The following is a 17,243-nucleotide window of genomic DNA, read 5'->3' on the forward strand; positions in this document are numbered from 1 at the left end:
ATGAGGCCAGATTTTAATATATTGGGCCTTCTGGCCTCATCTCGAGGCCCTGCTCTTTCTTCTTCTCTCTTCACTTCCTTTATTTTATTTTACGCATTTATATTCAATCTGATGAAGCTCAATGTACTAGATCGAATCTCCTATGTAGATGACGAATATTATTTTTGGAATTTCTTTCGTAAGCACCGATTAACATTGGCAGCGGATTTTTCTGTAAGAAATGTTATGTCCTGTTTTGTACTAAAAAAATGATCAACTGATATTGGTCAATTTTTTCATTTGTTGATGAAAAGTCTTCTTCCTTTTCTGATTATTTAAATATATATATATAATACAAATAATATATATATATATGCATATACACATACACACATGTACATACTTACATATATATATATATATATATATATATATATATATATATATACGATATAAATAATATATATATATATGCATATATACATGTATACATGTACATACTTCATATATAGGTATATACACCTCAATATATGGGTACGGGACATCGAAGACTTAAACAACATGAAAAAAACTAGAACAGGAAATACGAAAACATGGAAAACGAACTTTTTTTGCGAACAACGAAAGAAACAAATAGAAAAACAAAAGAAACAATATAAAGAACGATCCCTTCATCAGTTGTCTATATTTTATATATATATATATATATATATATATATATATATATATATATATATATATATATATATATATGTATGTATACGGAAACACACACGCACATATATATATATATGACCTGTCACCTGTGGTTTCCCTATACAAAATAGAAATCTCGGAAATTGAATCACCCCAGAGGTCATTCACTAAAAGAATTAAGGACACGACTAATATCGATTATTGGGACCACCTTAAAGTATTGAAACTATTCTCTCCAGCGCCGCCGTGAGCGATACATCATTTGCACGATGGGGAGAATATACGATAAGCATTGCCCAAACGAACTCAACATTATCTTCAAAATTCATCCAAGACTAGGAACACAGGCCATAAATCCCCTACCCAATTCAGGACCGCAACACGTAAATACATTACAACACAATTTCTTTTCCTCAAAAGGCCCTGCCCTTTTTAACATTGTTAACGGATCGAAAAAATCTTTCCCATACCTATAGAGCACAATGCTCTTTCTGACCGGTTTCTGGGTTGACATGGCAGATTTAACTTCTTCAGCACGCATCAACCATTTGAAAAATCTTCCCAACCCGTTACGTTGAAATCTACTGGGGCGCTCTGAGTTGTTTTGCGCCAAAATCAGAATAGCCACAGTGTGAAAAATACAACTACGGAGCAAATATTCAGGAGTAAATATTTATATAGATATTATTATTATTATTATTATCGAGGGCAATATAAATGAATGACGCTAATAGTAACATTAAAATGTGGTTACAGGCTCAAAATAACATTGTATAGCGATAGAATAACAATTTATATCAATTTTAAATTATTATAATTTATTTATATTGCCCTCGATAATAATAACAATAATAATATCTATATAAATATTCACTTTATAAGGCAAATTTTGAATTTGAGCGATTCGACAAAAAAAAGAGAAAAGAAAAACAGAAAAGAAAAAGAAATAGGAAAACTACGGACCTTGAAAATTAGAAACACGATGGAATAAATGAAATCGGGGAGGTAAGATTAAACTAAAAAATTAATCCATTATGAGATGTAATGAACATTATTTACATTATTTACATTTGACGGATATTTGTTACCCATCTTGTCTGTTGTTAACACAGCGTTTCGGCTGGTATAACCTCCAGCCTTAATCAGGTGTCTTGGGGAAATTTCGAACCTAGATTCTCATTCCTAAGGTATTTTTTTGATGTTATTAATATTATTATTATTATTATTATTCAGGTCACTGCCTGGAATCGAACTCGAAAACTTGGCGTTAGTAGCCCGCGCTCTTAACCACTACGCCATATGTCCGTGATACTTCAGACAGCCATGAAATAATGAAGCTTGAAATACGTGAAGTAAGTAGCAGGGAAGAGTGCGGGGAAATGAAGAGGGCAAATGAAAGTGTGAGGGGAAAATGAAGGAGAAATGAAAAAAAAATGAAGAGGCAAAGAGAAAGGTAGGGTGACAAATGAATGCGATTAAGATGCGTAGAATGAAGTTGGAAAATCTTACCGTGTCACTCACTATAGGATGATTGATTTTATCAAATACGGTCTCCTTATAACTCAATTTCTGAAACATCGTTGTTATGAATCAAACATTAGAAGTGGACATTGTCATGTTGGTGTTTTAAATTGATAAGTTCCTCATGCTTTTTATCGATAGGCGCCGGAGTGGCTATATGGTAAGTAGCTTACTTACCAACCACATGGTTCCGGGTTCAGTCCCACTGCGTGGCACCTTGGGCAAGTGTCTTCTACCATAGCCTCGAGCAGACCAAAGACTTGTGAGTGAATTTGGTAGCCGGAAACTGGAAGAAGCCCGTCGTATATGTATATATATATATATGTGTATGTTTGTGTGTCTGTTTGTCCTACCCACCTCCAGCACAGCTTGACAAGCGATGCTGGTGTTTTTACGTCCCCGTAACCTAGCAGTTCGGCAAAAGAGACCGATAGAATAAGTACTAGGATTACAAAGAATAAGCTCTGGAGTCGGTTTGCTCAACTATAAAAGCGGTGCTCTAGCATGGACGCAGTCAAATGACTGAAACAAGTAAAAGAGTAAAAAATATACCTTTTATTGTTTTACAAAATTATGAGGATAAATCGAAGGTGATAATGATGATAGAGAGAAGGACAAGGAGGAAGAGAAGGATCATAAGAATTTAGTGTAAATTCTATATCTTGAATAGTATTCATTTATCTTGTAGTGTTGTATGTGTGAAGGCGCGTGGATTAGTGGTTAGGGTATTCGGCTCTCGATCGTAAGGTCGTGGGTTCGATACCCGGCGGCGCGATGTGTCCTTGAACAAGACACTTTATTTATTTCACATTGCTCCGGGCAACTCAGCTGGTAAAAATGTGCAGTGCCTGAAATTTAAAGGGTCAGCCTTGTCACATTCTGTGTCACACTGAATCTCCTTGAGCCCTGCGTCAAGTATATGTGTGTCTGTGGAGTGGTCAGACACTTCTACGTTCATTTCACGAGCAGGCTGTTCCGTTGATCGGTTCAGCTGGAACACTCTTCGTCGTAACCGACGGAGTGCCAGTTTGTAGTCTAGTATTTGCTATTTATTTTTTTCTAAATGAAGAGGCGGAGGAGGAGGATTTTTTCAGAAGTAAGCTGGAGCCTTTCCGTAACAGACAGTGGAAAAGCTTTCCAATCATGACAACACAATCTTATTCTTCAAACTGAGTTGTTTATCTACGACTACGTTACCCTATGCGTCCTTCTTTAATTTTTGCTTTCTAAATCATCCAGGATGTCATTTGAGGGAGGCTTCCCGTTATTTATAGCAGGGACAATGACTAGCTAGAGGCAACCTCCTAGAAGAAGCGATAACGATAATGATTATAACGTCGAAGTGGGGAGGAAAGAGAAACCAAAATTTCATAAACGCAATCGGAGTGTATCCATTCAGTTAATTGTACTTTCTTCACCTTTCTTCAGATGGTAAAAAAAAATTATTGTAACTTCAGTGATCTCATTGGCTTCTGTTTAATGATCAATTAAACATAGTATCGATTATCTAATTACCTATTAAGATTCACGAAATGATCTCCGAAAATTGATTTCGCTTTTGTAGACACTGTGCTGCAGATTAAAAATGTACAGGCATTTTTCGTATCAAGTTTTTGCATTAATTAATGTTTACTCGTATTTTTCACGTCAGAATATTTCCATTTGTTTTGCATTAATTAATGTTCATCTATATCAGGTTTTGCATTCATTAGAGTTAATATTCTGTACGTGTTAATCTGACAATGCGTTTTCGCTTGTATATCTTTGAGCTGATTTAGTGAAATAAAAAACGTATTTCATTCTCATTTTTTGCTACTTGCCTCTTTCTTTCTTTCTCTCTCTTCCTCTCTTTCTCTCTTTGCATGATGCAACCTAGAAATAGACATCGATAGAATATTGATATGCCATATATCTAATTTATAAATCTGTAATATGGCAAGTCACTGATATAAATCCAACTCTATTGAGATTTTATGAATGTGTGCTTTCAGTACGTGATTTCTTAATCATTTTCGAGGCTATCGACACAAGGGGCTTCAGAAAACCCCTTGATAAAACCCTTTTCCAGATTATTATCGATTAGTACAGTCGTTTGTAATTCATATACACATAACAACTTTTTTTTAGAGCCATTCTTGGCTGTGTTGGAAGTTACCCCGAGAATGGTTCTATTTCACCACAAACCGCTTACTTTGGCGTTAGATCCTTGAGCGACGCACTCTGGTCATGTATCCGTTAGCATGGCCTGGGATTACCTGATGCATTGCGATAAGAATTTCATGTGTGTGTGTGTGAGAGAGAGAGAGAGAGAGAGAGAGAGAGAGAGAGCGTGTGTGTATTTCATATGTATGCATGCATGTATATGTGTGTATATATGTATATATGCATGCATGTATGTATATATGTACGTATATATGTGTTTATATGTGTCTATGCATATATGTATATATGTGTGTATGTATGTATGTATGTGTGTATGTATATATGTATATGCGTATGTATGCATGCATATATATGTAGGTATGCATTATGTATGTATGTATGTACGTATGCACGCATGTTTATATATGTATGTATGTATGGCAAATATATGTATTATGTATGTATGAACGTATGTATTTATGCATGTATATATGCAAATATATGTATTATGTATGTATGAACGTATGTATGCAAATATACGTATTATGTATGTATGAACGTATGTATGCCTTCATGCATGCATGTATATCTTGGTATGTATGAATGCATGCATATATATGTGTATGTATGTATGTATATATGTATGTATGTATGTGTGTATGCATGTATGTATGTATGTATGTATGTATTTGTATGAATGAATGCATGCATCTATGTATGTGCGTATGTATGTATATATGTTTGCAGTGAGTATGTATGTATGTATGTATGTATGTATGTATGTAAGTATTCATGTATGTATGTATGTTTGCACAATCACCGTTTACGTTTGTTTGTATACCTTATTCGAATGAATGATTAGAGGATGCCTAAGCAGATGCTGTGTGGCAAACTTATTTGTAGAGAGCACCCCTAGCAGAAACCAAGACTACGATTTAAGGACTGTGTGAAATCCTTGTTGAAGACATGTGAGATACGGGAGGTCGATTGCCAAAGCAATGCATGTTATCGCCAGAAATGGAAGAAGCAGAAAAAGCCGCTGCCATTTTGTGTTTTCTTCTATCAAGTTTAACATCCTGAATACGAAAACCACATTAAAGTTTGTATATCGACAAAAATTTACATGATAGTAAAGAGAATACAATACTGTAATACAATATATTATAATTTAATGGTTTTATAAAACATTAAAAAAAGAGAATGTTCATTGTAATATATTCTAATTTAATGACATTGTTTAACATATTGTAAAAGTCGTATTGTATAATGAAATAATAAAGGAAACAGAATATCCATTGTAATATATTATAATTTAACGGCGTTATATGATAAAATACAAGATGTATAATATAACAATTATGATAACATAATTATTATTTTAGAGATGTACTAGTCAGTGAAGAGATTTGATCGTAGACAGTGTAGGTGCAGGAGTGGCCGTGTGGTAAGTAGCTTGCTTACCAACCACATTGTTACGGCTTCAGTCCCACTGCGTAGCACCATGGGCAAGTGGCTTCTACTATAGCATCGGGCCGTCCAAAGCCTTGTGAGTGGATTTGGTAGACGGAAACTGAACGAAGCCCGTCGTATATATGTATATATATATTTATATATATATATATATATATATATATATATATGTATATATATATATATATATATATATATATATATGTGTGTGTGTGTGTGTGTATATGTTTGTCCCCCAACATCGTTTGACAACCGATGGTGGTGTGTTTACGCCCCCGTAACTTAGCGTTTCGGCAAAAGAGACCGATAGAATAAGTACTAGGCTTCCAAAGAATAAGTCCTGGGGTCGATTTGCTCGACTAAAGGCGGTGCTCCAGCATGGCCGCAGTCAAATGACTGAAACAAGTAAAAGAGTACAAGAGTAAAGAGTGAGTTGAAATTGAAGCAATTACAACATGGAGGATACAGATTAACCAGTCAAAAACACTCAAAGTCCGTTAATTTCACTTAAACATTTATTATATGATATCAAAATTTTCGTTGCACTAACTACAACCGGGTTACTAATGCGATTTCCTTGCATCTGAAAATACTTATTATAACAACGGTTTATTGTAATTTCAACTACATTGTTTAATATAATTATAACGAACAAATATGATTAATGCAGCACAACTTTAATAGCTGTGGGAGATCAATAGGACATAAACATAAATATGCTCAGATGTTGACATTGGACCTCCCTTGTTTCTTTTGCCTTCTACTATATTCTCGAACTATATCATCCATCATTGCTTCATTCCAACTACCATGGTACCACCTTTCTTTAAGCTCAATATCTTTATAGAATTATCCAGCATTCTCTTCTGGCAGAGCACTAAGATTCGATGCAAATACTGCATCCCATATTTCTCTAACTGCGAAGCAGCACTGTAATAAAACCTACACAATTTCGCCCGCTTCGTTGTTGTCCAGAAACACATTGACACCATTCTTAAATACATTCAAAGCACTTTTCTTTATCATTTCATTTTCATATCCAGAGCTTTGAGTGCAAGAATCTACATCACCTGTAGCCCAACAAAGATATCAACTTCAAATTTTGTACGTCACAATTTCGAAAACATTATTCTTATCTGATTATAGTCTCCACCATATTTCGGTCTAAGAATGTGAAGAATTGTTTTCTCCAACACGGTTTTATGTAGGGGGAACACAGAAGGACTTTTTCTATAGTTGCAAACGCATTGCGCTTCACGTTTTGAATATATGGCTGCAGAGATGATCTATATTGCCGTTCTCGTATCACATAGTATTTTTCCCTACCTTTGTCATCTCACAAGCAGAAAAAGTAAGAGTACTTAGTACTTCCATCCTGCACTTCGAGTAAGAATTCCCACATCTTGAAATCACTACATTCACTCCAATTTTACTTGTCATAGGAACAAGATTTAATATTTTTGAAAAATTCTTTCGATTTTACGGATTGACTAACAAGAATAGATAGATACTGGTTGCAAAAATGGTTTCAGACTTCTTGCAGAGTTATCAACGAACAGATCACATCTAAAACTGTTCATCCAAAGAGATTTCTTACATCAGTCGACTCAGAAAATGAGTGCAAACAAGCAAAAGCTGCATGCTAAAGTTTGCTGTTTCGAACTTGTTGCGTTTACACCCAGTAGGTTTAATTCTTTCAATCTGGAAAAATGCAGCTCCGCAACAGATTTGACGAGAATATTTAAATCCTTTAGGTTGTTATTAAACTGATTTTGGACCTGGGATATTCGCATGAGCATGCTGCATCCTCTTCTTCCCAAACTTCCTCATAACCAGACATATTGATGCCAGCTTTATCTGTTGAAACAAAGTAAGGGTACTCAGTGCTCCTATCCTGTACTTCGAGTAAGAATTCCCACACCTTGAAATCACTACATTCACTCCACTTTTACTTGTCATAGGAACAGAAGTCTTGCAGTGTCTAAAAGTCATCGTTATACTGCCTATAACAATGAACACAAAATTAATGAGGTATAATCAAAGAAAACAAACATGACTGGAGTAGAATATTGAAAAACTGAATGATTTCTTTTAATTTTCTTCTTGTACAACTTATATTTTGAAATAGAACTTACTTGAATATTTGTAAAACATTGCTCTTAAATAAATTCCATAGTAGATTGTTCCAGAATTGTTAAAATCATATCATCATTAAATATTTTATAAATACATAAGAATATGGGTATGCCGGTCGATCAATTGTTTAACATTTTATTAATAATATCTCATTGTTACGTGACTCATTGTCTAAATATTCAATGCATCACAATAAATAAAGACTATCATTTTTCTTTTTTTTCATTATTGAAAGTTTAGCAGAGCAACAAAAGTCTGATGCGAGTGTAATTTCACTACTATGTTCCACATGACAGAAAATAATTGTTAGTATATCTAACAAAATATTGATGATATTATGAAAATAATTTTACCATCATGTTCAGCATGACTGAAATATATAATAACCATGTAGTATATAATAATAAGTATATGGAATAAATCAAGTGAAACAATTTTCTGTTGGGTAATCAATGGATGTCAAAAATCTTATGAATAAATATGAAATATAGTAAATCCAGTAAAACCGCGAACTACAAAGCCCTACATGGTATTAATGGATTACAATGGTAATGTTATAGATCATTTTGATGCTGATTCATCAAACTAGTAAAAAGTTTACTAGATTCTTGTATAGGCGCAGGGGTGTTTGCGTGGTAAGTAGCTTGATTACCAACCACATGGTTCCGGGTTCAATCCCACTGCGTGGTACTACTATAGCCTCGAGCCGACCAAAGCCTTGTGAGTGGATTTGGTAGACGGAAACTGAAAGAAGCTCGTCGTATATATGTATATGTATATATATGTGTTTGTGTGTGTGTGTGTGCGTGTATGTGTCTGTGCTTGCCCCTCCAACATCGCTTGACAACTGATGCTGGTGTGTGTATTTCCCAGTAACTTAGCGGTTCGGCAAAAAGTGACCGATAGAATAAGTACTAGGCTTACAAAGAATAAGTCCTGGGGTCGATTTGCTCGACTAAAGGTGGTGCTCCAGCATGGCCGCAGTCAAATGCCTGAAACAAGTAAAGAAAATGCAAAACTAACACAACAAAACTTAACAGAAATGCAACAGGAAGGCGGTGAGCTGGCAGAACCGTTAGCACGCCGGGCGAAATGCTTAGCGGTATTTCGTCTGCCGTTGAGTTCTGAGTTCAAATTCCACCGAGGTCGACTTTGCCTTTCATCCTTTCGGGGTCGATAAATTAAGTACTAATTACGCACTGAGGTCGATGAAATCGACTTAATCCCTTTGTCTGTCCTTGTTTGTCCCTTCTATGTTTAGCCCCTTGTGGGCAATAAAGAAATAAGAAATGCAACAGGACTATTATGGAGTGGTTCAACAACATCACAGATTAATCCAGAAGCACATTTTCTTATTTTGATATTGTAGAATACTATCTGTTTTTTAAGCTCTGGAAATATAGAAATGGTAAGGAAACAATATATATATAATTTCAATATCAACACTAAAATAAATGCAAGAAAATTGTTATTATTTCATCAAATTTCTTCTTTATTAAAAAGCAAAGAACTGTGCGTGGGTACCTTCCAAAATGTAGAATTTTCAATTTAGATAACATAGCTCGGAGATTTCTTATTTCTTTATTGCGCACAAGGGGCTAAACATAGAGGGGACAAACAAGGACAGACAAAGGGATTAAGTCGATTACATCAACTGCAGTGCATAACTGGTACTTAATTTATCGACCCCGAAAGGTTGAAAGGCAAAGTCAATCTCGGCGGAATTTGAATTCAGAACGTAACGGCAGACGAAATACTGCTCAGAATTTCGCCCGGCGTGCTTACGTTTCTGCCAGCTCGAAGATTTCTTTGAAGATTTTGAAAATGTATCTTGTATTTAGATACTGGTGTTGAATAATATATTTAAAATATACTGAAAATTAACAATTCGTCAATTAGTTCTGACGTGTTGTACTCAAATTACCCGAGTCGACAAGACTTAGCCACAGTCTAAACTACACAAAATAATGCTCTAAAACATTCTATTTAAGATTACTAAACCTACAAACCTGAAGATGATATATTTTGTAAATGTGTCACCAAGCTCTACCAGCAGCAAATATCAAACTTATTATAAACCCAATAAATGAACACGATTCAAAAATAGTAATTGGAACCACCTGTCTGTAACTCCAGCCACATTACAGACAACTATAGAAGAGTGTATCTAACCTATAGTTGCTCAGAGTAGAAATGAACAATGCTGTCTGTCACATACTCTTTTACAGATTTAGCTAGCTTCAGGTTAGCACTAAACTGACATATATAAAACAATCCACAACAAATGATGCTAAACGTAAACCTAGAAAAGTTTTTCAGTATAACTCTCCACATAGTTTAAATGTGGGTACCAGTGTGGTTAGTAACTTTTTACCCTCATTATTATTATACATATCTTCGCTTGAAACGGATTTGACATCTTTGAATAAATTCTGAGCACGTTTCCTGTATGGTATTTGACATCGTATGTTGTATGAGTACATAGGATAAGAAATTTCGAGCAACAACTAAGAATTTTTGAATTATACTCGAAGGCCCTAAATTCAGTACAAGTGCAGAAATAATACTCGGTGACCTTTGCGTAGAAAATGTTCCAAAAATTATAGGGTAGTTACAAAGTACATAACCGATCTAAATGAAAAAAGTTTTAAACAGAAAATAAACACAGCATACATTCATTTAGACACACTAAGAATTGCAATGCAAAGTTCCTTTCAAGATACTTGTTTTTCGAAGACAAAAGCAGCTCTGCAATAGAATAGAGTAGTGCTGAAAAACAAAGCAAAGATATTGTTGTCTATGAACAACAAAAATGCTCTGTACTTTGACCTCCCCATCTGGCCATATACCAAATATGAAAGAACACTTTTGGTTACATCTTGACCAAAGAACTGCAAACCTTGAACTTTCTAGCATATTTCCCCAGTATTTCGAATTGCAAAACAGCACTAATCTACTGCTGAGAAATAGGATGCAATATAATCGGTAGAAAAACCTAAGTCGAAGTTTATGCTAAATGTTCAGTTCTGCAAAAGTGTCAAGTGAAGTCGGCCCTTTCGTAAGAAAATCATGATCTGATAGGCGTCGTGGGACACATACAATATGACAAAATTCGTTACTAAATAAAAACAAGTTTAAATATAAACTAAATCTTGATTTTTCTTTCCCCTTCAGATTAAATACATTTGACTCTTCTTGAGAAAAACATATTCTTATATCAAATTTCTTGGAGTTTTTCGTTTTTCTTTGATTTTTTTTTTTTTTTTTTTTCCAAGGACCAGGACAGAATTACATTTGTGCGAGCTGTGAATGTATTCGTACATGTTAAGAAAACAGTTCTTGGTCACTCACACCGTTAAAGAAAGACAAAAATTGACCACCCCATTATAACTCAATAACCAACAAAATACGATATGAAAATCAAAAAAACGAAACAGATATATGGAAAACGTTACCATCTACATAGTGAAGGTTATAGAGTGTGCAGTTTTTAAAACTATCAGCCATTCAAATATAACATTAATAATTGAATTAAAGTTAAGCATATCGCTGAACAAAATTATCTTCGAAAATTACTATTTTTAAATCTCACAACGTGAGATATTCAGCAACAGTACTTTGTAGTAAAGATTGTTTGCCAACATAACATGGCAGTCCTGGTTTAGGACGAATGTTCCTGTAGTTTAGCCCCAGGAGACATCGTCTCCAGCTGGCTATACGACACGATCTGTGTCCTTATATTTTCGAACAAAGGAATCTAGCACCCCCACTCAGCTCAAAGCAATTATTCTGTGCTGACGAAGGGAAATAACCCAGATATCGCGATACACAGATATTGTTTTGAGCTGAGCTGGGGTGCTAGATTCCCTTGTTCGAAAATATAAGGACACAGATCTTATCGTATAGCCAGCTGGAGACGATGTCTTCTGGGGCTAAATTACAGCAACATTCGTCCTAAACCAGGACAACTATGTTGGCAGACAATCTTTACTGCAAAAATATTTTCCTTTGAACTACTCCAGTATCGACTACAAAAAAGTAATTTCAGTTATTTGATGTATACTTGTGTATTTGTCTCTAGTCTACTAATATGTCTAGTGACTCACTTTCAATCAATAACTTATTGCATAGCATTTTTCCTTAATGCGGTTGAAAAGCGGTTGAGATGATCGCAAACATAATTTCGCCTGGATTCAGCTGAATTTGGCAAAATTAAGAATATATTTGAAATTACAATTTCTTTATGTGATCTCTATAAACATTTCATTTTATTTATTTTTTTTTTATTTTATCTAGTTTCAGCTCATGAGCTGTGGCCTTACTGAGGCACCGACATTTGGTGTTGCTACATAATTTTACTCCACGAATTTTACTTCAGGAATTGACATTTGGTGCATGAGAGAGTTTGATGCAGCTGCCCACATCTGCACCTTCCTGCCGCGTAGTTGGTTCATCTGGGACACCTGACAGGAAGACGTCCAGCTTTATTTTTGAAGACACCTACATCCACCCCATGCAGGTCTCTCAGGTCCTTCGGGAGGATATTGAGTAAAATAATGAAACTTGTGTATCTATCCCATTCGAGGCAATAATGTATTTCGGCTGATTTCGTGAAGGTCCATGCTACAAAATGTGTCAATAGCTACTGACTAAGTATTTGACTGCGTACTCTAATGACAAATCATCCCGGAATGAAAATAATTATGAAACTGGTCACGGACCAAAGATTTTAGAGAAAGCTGAGCTGGATCGCGCCAGCTTCACTGTCAATTTCGTAAACTTACAACGATTAGTTCATAAAATAGAAGTATGTCTATTAGTATTGCTCCTAGAAGTCGTAAAATTAATCTCAAATTCAGAAGTATTCAAGAGAATTCAAGCATTTTATATCATCTTTTAAGAACCTAGATTGATGTACGTCATTTTGTATAATCTGAAATCAAATAGAAACTTATAATGTAGTGGTTACTAAATTATACGAAATAAGCAGCTTAGTGTTGTAGGCACTTAACTCTTTAGTGTACATAGCAGCTTGAAGTATGGAAAATATATCTCACTCGACATGATTTCCATATGTACTTAGAAACAATAGAAATTATGCCTTTTAGATCTTCTTTCATGTTATTTCATTCTCAACGGGATTTTTACAGAAAGAACACTTAATGCATTAAACATACCAAAATGTGAATCATCAAAAGAGCGAGCTCATTGACGACAAAATTTACAATTTGAATAGTTATATGTAACTGCCCTCACACCGCTAACAGCAGCGCTGGGTTAACTCCATTAACAACAGGACATACAGTTAAAATAGTTACATTTAGCAGCCGCAGTCATCATTATGCTACGCTACCAATATCTGTTGGCTGCAAGACTGTTAGCTCGGTTTTCGATTAGATTAGTTATATGTAGTAAACAATAATATATATTGCTAAAAGCCGCTGATGTGAATAAATTGACCAGCTCGAAGACACAAAATAGTCGTAATCGCGTGATTATCACAACGGTATCTAATTATATACGCCTGGAAATGAATAGATGAAAGACAGGAAAGTTTTTCTAGTAGAAAGGAGGAAGGAAGGAAAAAATGATTTGTCAACATATGTTCCGTTGAATCAAGAAATGGGAAAATGAAAACTTTTGTTAATGAATATCGCTGGTTTCGTTTATGGCGGGAGTTCTCAACCATTTTGTATCCATGAACCTCTTTATTATTTTATTCTGGTGGACCAAAATGAAATAACATGAAAGAAGATAAAATAAGGCCTTAATTTCTATTGTTTTTTAGAAATTTCTATAATGAAAATTTCTATTGTTTTGTAGAAACTTCTTTCAAAATTTCTATTTTGTAATTCTCACATTAACCATTAAGTCCCACTGTCCTATAAATAGGACACTAAATGAGAACATTAAATAATCTATATTACATTGTCTCAGTATCCTATTTACACCGAGTATTTCCATTTTTACTTGAAGTAAAGGAATTTTATTAATTATTTTTTCCATTTTAACCTATTTTCAATCATCTGTAAAAATTTTAAAGTAATATTCAGAAATTTAAGTACTTTGGGACTTAATGGGTTAAATTGTCTAGGTTGAACTAAGTAAAATGTTAGAGAAGAAAAAGCCTAACAGATTTTTGCATACCAATACATGCATCTACAGCAGGGGTTCTCAGGTATCTTTTATCTATGGACCCCTTCGATTACTTTTTTATTCTGGTGGACCCCCATAGCCATTCGATGTTGTTTAAAAACTAGTTTTATAGAAACTTCTTTCAAAATTCCTATTTTGTAATTCTCATATTAAATTGTCTAGGTTGAAGAATGTAAAACGTTAGGGAAAGAAGTTTAACTGCTTCATGCAATACATACATCTAAGGCAATTTTTTTTCAGGTACCCTTAAAATACTATTTAAAATTTTGCTGTATGGACCCCAAAAAACCTTATACGGACACTCAGGAGTTATATGGACCCTGGTTGAGAACCATTGATTTATGGGATAGTAATGATAAGTTCAATAGATGAAAGGAAATTAAAACTAAGTTGTGTTTAGTGTTCGAATCACTGTTAAGAGGAACTCCTGAATTTTTCATATAGAGACTGTTTTAGCAACATAGAAATAAAGAAATGTCAACTTAAACACTACATCATTATCAAGCAAAGTATAAGTTTCAAATCACATTAATTTTTCTAGCAGTGACTTTTCACACTTGGAACAGGACAAGCAGCAAAGAAACTCTTTATAGTAGTCCTGCTGGCTTAGGAGTTGTTCTTCAATGTTATCCAAATGTAGGATATTAAATTGTATGATACCTATATACAGCGATAGAAGTGACAAATCAACGTGTGACCGAAATGCAATTTGTTATCTGACATGTGGCAGTGCTCCTTTCGAAAATCAGTAATATTGGATAAATAATTAGTTTCAAAAGCCAGACACAACAATAGTTGAATTATTGAATAAATTATTGCGATTGACATATTGCGAAAAGTTAATATAGAATATCAAATTCTGTACAACAATGTGATATATATCTTCTCAAAAAAGAGTACAGTTTAATAGCTAGTTTATACTAATAATAAATTGTTTATCGTTCGTCGCATCATTAGTTAACCGACGGGAACTTCAAAATATTTAGACGTTGCAAAATATTATTAAATCACTGATGAATAAGGCAGGTTTACGGTCATGTAGAGTAGCCGACGTGTATTGTCCGCTGATTGTCCGTTGATTGATTGAAAGTGATACTGAATATGTAGCTCAAGAATGATCTCCAAACTTTATTTTAAAATGAAGGGTTGATTGAGGAAATAATCATTTGAGACATTTATTAAGGCTTCATGTCAAAAAATTATAATACTAACGCTGATAATATACCCAGGGAATTATAATGGTACTTGGCAGTATATATTTGTTGATGATCAGCTGTGTTTTTATTCTCCTTGTGCCTACCACTCACCAAAGTTATGTTGCTTATATTCTGCAACACATTATGAGAGCGTAGTTAAATATTTTAGAAGCGTGCATTTTACAATTTGCTTGTTTTTTCTTTTGTTTTTCTTTTCAGTTCTCAGCGCTGGGTTACACTCCAGGGGCATTTTGGAAAATTGATTCGCGCTTTAATAGTCAGTACAAACCATGGAAGAAACTGAGTAGCACGTGAGATACTAGTTGCAATCTTGGCAAATGAGATGCATTAAAGAAACTAACTTCTGCCGAGAAAATAGTTAATGAAATCTATCGTGTAATGAAATGTTTCATCCTTCGTTTCCATCATTATATCAACAAAGCTACAGTGATAATTGAACGATATTGAATGAAAATCTACATGAGAAATTATCACAAATGTTAAATTTAGCGAAATCGGTTGCTGAAGAAATCAAAAGATAATCCATCTCATATTAAACCGAGGGTTAACGAAAGAGTAAGACTTAATGTTATTGAAGTCAATGATGAATCAAAGAGGAACACTCGAGGAAAATCTCTTAATGGTTCTGGTAAGGCTTAATCTTAATCTGAACAAAATGTCTTATTCGTTGGCAGCGATGAAAAGTGGTTTGGTGCTTTAGTTGATTTTTCTGAATTCTATACATTCTTTGTACGCATCGAAACATGGTGAAAGAAAACTGAACAAAATTTCATGCACAAGAATACTGGAAAATGCACAGAAGATCCCATAAAAATCTATGAGAAGGGGATTGGGGCACCTTAAGACAATGCATGTGTCAAATACACTCAAAATGCACAAACTAAATAATTTATAAAGTGATACATGTTGTCAACTTAATGTGACAGTCCCATAAAAGGGATGAATGCTACTGTTATTTAGCCCTAGGAAACAGCGTTTCCTTTTGGATTTGACGCATTTCCTGTGTCCTTATGTTTTCAAAGTGGAGGCAAGCACCTCCACCCAGCAAAGACAACATCCAGAGACTAGTTTCAGAGTCCTTGCTCCTCATCAGTCTGGAGTAGCATGGCTTGCTAGCAGTCGATACATATCCGCCTTTGAAAACATATATTTCAAGTGAAATGCATTCACTGATTTTTGAAAATAGAAATAATGTATTTCACTTGTAATATATATGTCTTCAAAGGCGGATAGGCATCGAAAGCTAGCAAGCCCTGCTACTCTAGACTGATGAGGAGCAAGGACTCTGAAACTAGCAGTAGCATTCTTCCTTTTTATGATACTGTCACATTAAGTTGACAACGTGCTATCCCTTTATCGTGCTGCTACTGCATACATTTCTGCATATTGTAACTTGAAGTGGAATTTATCCAGTGAACTTTCATCAAACTGAAGCTCATCTAAAGTTACTTTAGGTGCACGATGACACAAGAACGACTGAAAGGTCAGCCTTCCTTGGTACTGAGAGCGAAGTAGGAGGATGAAGAGCTTCAATGATCTGACAATTTATAACATGTCAAGAATCAGAAAACTACTATTTTTAAATATCACAACGAGAGATATTCAGCAACAGTACTTTGGAGTAAGGATTATTTGCCAACATAACATGTTCCTCTAGCCGAACAATTATCCGTGCTCATGAAGGGAAATAACCCGGAAATCGCGAGATACAGATATAGTTTTGAGCTGAGTGGGAGTGCTAGATTCCCTTATTCAAAAATATAAGGACGAGACGATATCTCCTGGGGCTAAATTACAGCAACATTCGTCCTTGACTAGGACTGCCATGTCATGTTGGCAAATAATATTTTCTCCGTGTCAAGAATCATATTAACATTTTCATAAACTAAAAAAAAGAAAAGTTTTCTTTAAAAAAATAAGCTCGTG

Source organism: Octopus bimaculoides, chromosome Z, assembly GCF_046866305.1.
Source record: "Octopus bimaculoides isolate indiv1 chromosome Z, ASM4686630v1, whole genome shotgun sequence".
In the NCBI taxonomy this organism is placed as follows: domain Eukaryota; kingdom Metazoa; phylum Mollusca; class Cephalopoda; order Octopoda; family Octopodidae; genus Octopus; species Octopus bimaculoides.